Source organism: Argiope bruennichi, chromosome 3 (genome assembly GCF_947563725.1).
Source record: "Argiope bruennichi chromosome 3, qqArgBrue1.1, whole genome shotgun sequence".
Classification (NCBI taxonomy): domain Eukaryota; kingdom Metazoa; phylum Arthropoda; class Arachnida; order Araneae; family Araneidae; genus Argiope; species Argiope bruennichi.
The window spans coordinates 9,839,047-9,846,571 of record NC_079153.1 but is presented as its reverse complement, the minus strand read 5'-3'; positions in this window follow the sequence as shown (position 1 = coordinate 9,846,571).

Below are 7,525 nucleotides of genomic sequence, written 5' to 3'. Positions count from 1 at the left end.
AATACATAATTATAAAAAAATATATAATAAAAATCTCATTTCGTGTAGTCTTAAAAAAATGAAAATTCCGTAAATCAAGTCTCAAAAATTATTTATTATGTGTAATTAAAACATATTTTGTGTTTCAAAGAAGTTATTCTTTCTTTTTTGTAATTGAGCTGAATTGCAATTTCTTCTGAACTCATTTAGAAGAAAATTTACGAAGCATTTAATCAATGGTTCTAAATGAAAGAAAGAGATTTCGTCAATTATTAAACAAAATGATACTATTTAGACAGTAAATTGTAGAAATTAAATAATAGAAGAAATAATAATAGAAATTAAAAAAATATATTAATAGTCTCATTTAATAAAAGGGTCCGAAGAAAATAGCTAACATAAGCCGTTGCGGGATTTTGCAAGCATAGTTGATTGCGACATCTTTGATAAATTGTAAAAGCACAATCTGTTAATTAGGACGCTTTTCAGTCTATCTTGTCTATATCCTGTCTATACGCCTGTTCTACTCAATAGAGAAAGATTGATAACCAGTCATTGACCTTTACCGAAGAAATGGCATTTAATTATTCAACAAGTACCAGAAATGTGCATCATTCGAAATTGCCCACTGACGCAACAACTAAGTGGAATTCAGTGATCAATTGGTGCTTGAAGAATGTATCCAAATTCTTGAAACTAATTGATCTAATTGATTGTAGATACTTTGTAAGATCGTAATAAATTACGAAGACAGTTGATGAAGAATGATGAAGGTTGGATGTTATGCATGACAGTAAATTACTGCACTAAATGTGCAAGACATATTTACACAATATAATATTGGTTGATAAAGTACAATTGATGAATTCAGTAGAAGAATTTACTTTTAGTGTTTCTAGCTAAACTTGTTAAGAGAGAAACTGCAAATATAAAATACTAGACGATCTTCAATTTACATGAAGAAGTTTCATCTTTTCACGTAGAATATTCTGCAAACCGATATCTTCTGAGAACATTTTAAATAAGAGAATTTTTTTAATATATTTTTAAATATACTTTTTAAATGTATTTTTAAATGTACTTTTTAAATATATTTTTCAATAAATTTTTTTAATGTATTTTTCAGCGTTGGCAATGTTTTTGTTTTTATTTTTCAATATTCAATGTTCATGTTTTTTTTCAATGTTCAGCGTTCATAGTAAATATATAATTTACTATGTTAATGTTAACGGTCATAATTTTTAATAAAATAGAAATATACTTAAAATACAAATGTCTCCTTTAACGATTTTCTGTTTATATAACTGTTTTAAATTTACTGCTAAAAATAGTAAAAAATTTACTGCTAAAAAGTAAAATATATGAAAAGCAAAAGAACACATAGGAATTGCCATCCATATTGTATGGACAACCAGAATCGTAATATGAAACAAAACCATTGCATTTTATTTAGTAATATGATGCATCGTCTTGGACTGTTTTCGTCGTTTTATTTAATTTTAAAATTCTAATAGTTATGAAATATACAGACTATATAATTAGTTAGGAGCAATGCTTTGTGAAGGAGTGGGTTTGGAAAAATTATAGTATCGCATAGAAATTCCTCGTTAGTTAGCTTCCATACAGACGTTTTACCAATCAAAGTTTCAAATTTTTTGAAATCATTGTGCTTGGCCGATAAATTCAGAAATAATATATTTTTTCATTCTTCAAGGAAAAAAAAAAATATTTTCCATATGAAGAGTTTTAAGAACTAAATGATCCGCATTTATTATAAATTTACTAAATTATATAGAAAAATGCAAAATGGGTGAAAATTTGTCTAAATTTTTTCCCATAAATCATGATATTATTTAAATAATATTTTAATAATTATTTTTTTAAATTGGCTATTTTATTGAAATAATACTTTGGTGGATGAATAATCAATTTTTTAAATTTTCTAACAGTTGAAAAACCTTATCTGCTTGTGAATTAAATTTTTGGCATTTCTAAACGAAAAAATATTGAATATTTTCTGTAGGAATAATACTGACATTTATAGGAGAAAAAAATCTAGTATTATTCAAACAATTTTTACCATTTAACCTGCAAACACTTTTTTCCTTGCTGATAAACTTTTTTAATTAAATAGCAAATCTTTTATCACTCTGATATTTCAGAATTTAAATAAAGTGTTTTATTTTTTCACTAAGTGATGTTCTCGTCTAGACGGATTGTTATCCATGTAGTCATGTCTCAGGCATGATTAACACAGAATAACTAACAAAAATTGCAGTAGAAAATTCCATACACGTTGGATTTTTACAGATTAACACATGGAAACTGTGAAAAGAAAATCTTATGCACATTGGCAAAATGCTTAAGAGATTAAAAAAAGATTATTATTTAAAGCACACTTTAGATGTAAATATATAGTAACATTAAAAGCTTTGCTTCTTTGTGTTCGGATCGTATCCATCCACATTGCAGAAAAGCAATCGAAGCAAAAATAGTTGCTAAAATCGGTTTAAAACAATTTGTGATCCACTACAAGAAAGAAATCAGATGTCATTCATACATGGAACAAAGAGAATTTCCTACAATAATTTATTTCTGCCGAACATAACACCGAGAAGTAAATTTAATATAATTAAAATAACAATAAAATGAGTAAATTGATGTAAAGTAGGCTTAAGGTATTAAGAATATTGTATAGTTATTAAAATTAATGAAATAAATTAAGGAATGGATTGAAAAGGAAATGGACGAATGTTACTTTAATGATGAAATTCGATTTCGAAAATGCTGAAATGCAACGGTATAAAATATTAATAGAATTGAAAGAAAATATTAACAGACTTCATCTCATTAGTCTGTGCCCCAATCCAGCTTAAAAAATTGAATAAATCTAAAGCTTACGATTTCATAACTGTATGAGGTTCAAGAATACTAAATAAAACTTGGCCATTAAACTGACTTAAAAACAACTATCTAGTAATAGAAAATATTCATTATCAAACACAAATTAAAAATAATTGATGAATGGGAGAAAAGGAAAAAAAGGAAGTGCTGTCTATAGGATAACTCATAAACACATTGGTGTTCGCTCACATGCAGTATTCGCACAACAAAAAACAAATCAAACACCAAAACAGAAGTTGGCTAGAAATCAAAAGAGTTTTATGAACATCTCTTTATATGAAAAAAAATTTCATATAAAGAGATAATTGCTATTTCCAATACTAATAAGAGCTAATGCTTGCTTCTGTTTATTGGCTACTTATAGGGCTGACTATTCGTATTGAGAATCTGGAAAATTGTTTTGAAAATTAATTAAAACTTTAATTAATTAGAAATGAAACAAAATTTTCAAAAAAGTATTTGAAAATGTTTTTAACAACTTAATCTTAAAAATAATTCTATGTTTTTATTGACACAAATAGTTGTGGCTTGATTTGTTTCTATTGTCTATTTATTTGGTCAAAATATATTATAATTTTATCATAATTCTTTATGATATTTTTATTTGTATAATGAAAGTTACGTCTTCATATTGTTTCTACACCTATTTAACTACTTGATTTCCTATCACTGTTCAAAGACGACATAAAAATGAAGTTACAGTTTTTCATATATTTTTGGGTAAACAAATATTAAATAAATAAATTATGTAATCCATAAACGAAGCAAAAGCTGTTAACTATGTGAGGAAAAATTGTCTGAAATCCTTTATTCTTTTTATCAGTTTTTTTTTTTTAACCGTTTGACCACTTTTTAAACATCTTCGAACAAGTGACTTTCTTTATGTTTGAAACCAATATATCATTTTAAATGGACTTAAAAATTAAAGTAACAAGATGATATCATTAATGAAAATTATTTTAAGTGCATATACAGTATTATAATATCACGTGATTCAAATATGCACAAATAAGAAAGATAGGTTAACAATTTTATTCTAGTTGTATATTGCAACTATTTAACAATTTTAAATCTTATTTCTTTGGGATTGTTCAAAGCCATATGAATGAATTCTATGGAAAATGACATCATATAAAAAGGTCATCCATATGAAGATAAATGCAATTTCTCACATCATAGATTAAAATATTTACAAATTAATTTTGGTTAAAGATTAAAGATTAGACCCTTTAATATGCAGAAAAAGTGTATTTTCAAGTATATCATCTTAAATGAATAAGCGAATTGAGGCAAATTGTGACAGATTTTTCGTTTCTTTGTTCTAATAAATCACTTATTTCTGATTGTAATAATTGTTCAGATCATATTTTCTTCATACTATAGGTAATCTTTCAGAAATAGGATAATTGTTTGTCTAAGGATGGGAAATTTCCACCTAAGTAAGCAAGTTTCTGATTTTCTCTATTGATACAACTAGGGATTGTAATATCGGATCAAAATTTCAATACCGGTACTCAGTATTTTTTAGAACTTAATACCGGGTAGAACTTTTAGAAAAAGAAATAAAACACAGGTGTTTCTTTATTTTATTTGCCAATTTTATTAGAGGGTGTAAATATCACAGAAAAAATTTGTAACCTATAAATTATAATAGTATATAAAAAATCACAAAAAAAGTAAAGGAACATCTTATTTTTTTAAATCCCAAAAATGTGTAAATATCACTATTTAGTCTGTGCTACTATTACAAATTTTTGAAAAATGATCTTAAAAAACATAATGCATCCATTCTACTGTCATTAAGCCTAAAAAGTAATTTTGTGCAAAAATTAACTGGTGTCGAAAACGTTCTTACGGCATCTAAACTAGTTGGTGGTACTGCTAGCAATACGCGATATATTTTTTCCAAGTATTTACCTCTAAATCCTTATCTTCAAATAAATCGATTTCTCGTTGGATGGTTTTGGATATAGCTAATTTCTGTATTGTATTTTGGTTCGTTGATTTTTATTTATTTATTTATCGCCAATTCTAATTTTTATTCAAGGAAAAATTCCTTTTCACTATTGACATTAGTCATCACAACTGAACCGAATAGTCAACCGAACCGAATAGTCAACTGAACCGAATTCTTCTGAATGTGGTGGATAGATTTGTGCGTAAAAAATTTTAAGAAGATTTATTATAAACTTGATCAGATTTGGATTGGTTAGTCTCATTTTCTCTTTTTCATTTTTAAAATCCTTATAATTATGTAAATACCATAAGACATTTTCTATTTCCGCTGTCGTAAACGCTCTTTCTGCATCTACGTTTACGTTCTTCAGATAGTGATTTGTGCTGTTCTTTCATGATTGCAACATGAAATTTATTGTTGCATTAGCTGTTAGTAAATTAAAATCTCTCCGACATAATGCCTCTATAGTCAGTTTTATTGGAAGTAGAACTGGTATAGTTCTGGATATTCAGACGAATTCACTGTCTGAAAAATTAATTTGCAGGTGTAAGTCGATTATTGCATTTTGGATTTGATTTCACATCTTCAAAAATCGTTCCATCATTAGGAGTAAACTGTTCCAAAGTGTTTTAGAATCTAATATCAATATATATTCTGTTTTATTTTCAGTCAGTATATACACTCATGTCCAAAATTAAGTCACAAAAATGTTTTTCAAATTAATTCTACATGGCTGCCAGTAAAATTTAAACAAATTATATTTTATATATTGTGAAGGACCGCTAACACAATATTAACCTTTATTGTGGGAAAAAATGTTGTTTAGCATTAGTTTTTGTGGAACTACAGAAATTAGACCGTTTAGGCATCTGGGATTTTTGCCTGCAATTTTGTGAATATTGCATTAAAATAAAAAAATTTAACCTGCTTCCAGTGAGAATGAGTTCTCATAATCGTTTAGACGATGCCTTGAGATGGAGAACCGTTGGTAGGCTTGAGGTTGGGCAGTCCCAAGTGGAGGTGGCTCAATGGTTACAAGTGGCACAGAAAGTGGTATCCAGGTTGTGTAATCAATTCCAAACAAGTGGTACTGTAACCAGGAACACCGGGCCAAGGCCGTTACAGAGCAAACAAGTCTGCATAAGATCGCTATTTGGCATTAAGCGCAAGACTGCATAGGCTGACAATGGCTCCTCAACTTGCTCGTGACCTCGTTGCTGCGTCTGGAATACGAATTTCCATACAAAAACTATACAGACGTCTAGCAGAGAGGGCTCTTTATGCCCGGTGACCAGTTGAGTGCGTCCCTTTGACTGCATCCAACATAAAAGCCCGGTTGTTGTGGTGCCTAACATATCATTCTTGGGCACATCAAGAATGGGGGCGTGTTCCTTTCAGTGTTGAGTCGAGATTTACCACACAGAGTGACACTCGTCGAATCTTCAGCTGGAGAGAGCGAGGAGCTCTCTATCATCCATACTACGAAACAGAAATCGACAGATTTTGTGGAAGAGGAATCCTTATCTAGGGTGGCATAATGTTGGACAGTCGTACATTACTGCACGTCTTCGATGCGGGTACTGTCAATGCACATCGCTATCTGTATGAGATCCTTGAAGCCTATGTGAGGTTGTTCCGGGGTGCCTTTGGCCCAGACTTCATGTTTATGGATGAAAATGCGCTTACACACAGAGCCCAGATCGTTGATGATTTTCCTGAGGAAGAGGATATTCGACGTATGGACTGGCCCTCGAGGACTCCGGTTCACAATCCTATTGAACATGTTTGGGATGGTCTCGGAAGAGCCATTGCACAGCGTAACCCCACTTCCAATACCCTCCAAGAGTTAAAAACCGCGCTTTCGGAAGAATGGGCTTTGTTGCTCCAAGCATTTATTGACACCCACATAAACAGTATGAAAGCTCGTTTGAAGCCAGTATAGCAGTGCACGGTGGTCACATTCCATATTAGACAGATTTTTCCCGAGATAAATGCTTTATCTCTGATTCACAATGTAACACAATGTAATTGTTCACATGTAATTGTTCAATGTAATTGTTCACATGTAAATTCACAATGTAATGTTTTAAATCTTCATTTAATACTGAAATAAAAACAATCGTTGGATAAAAAAAAAATGTTATTGCTCTTTTTGAAAGATGTTTCGAAAATAATATGTTCTTTCAACACTCAGCTTTCAACACTTTTTGATATATCCTGTTTCTTAATTCCGAATTAAAATCTTTTCCATGTTGTTATGTGTCTATGTTCTTTCTTCCCTTTTAGTGTACCTCTGTGCCAAATTTCATGGCAACACAATGAATAGTTCTGCATTTTTTCGCAGATTTTATATTTGTGACCTTAATTTTGGACATGAGTGTATTTTAGTAATATGTCATATTTAGTAATTTTTATAGGGGAACGTTTAAATATCTTAACAATTTTTCGATCTTTATAAATTATACAAAGCAATTCTTGATGGGTTAATATTTCATCCTGATTAGCAATATCTTCTTCAACAATTATATTCTCATTATCTTCATTGTCAATATCATTAGCACTCTTACTCTCTTCAAAGTTGGAATCCGAAGTTTCTGTATCCACATTATTTGAATTCTTCTGTTCTTTAATTTTTTGGTATAATACATCTATTACTCCTAATTGAATTCCATGAACATAGTACCA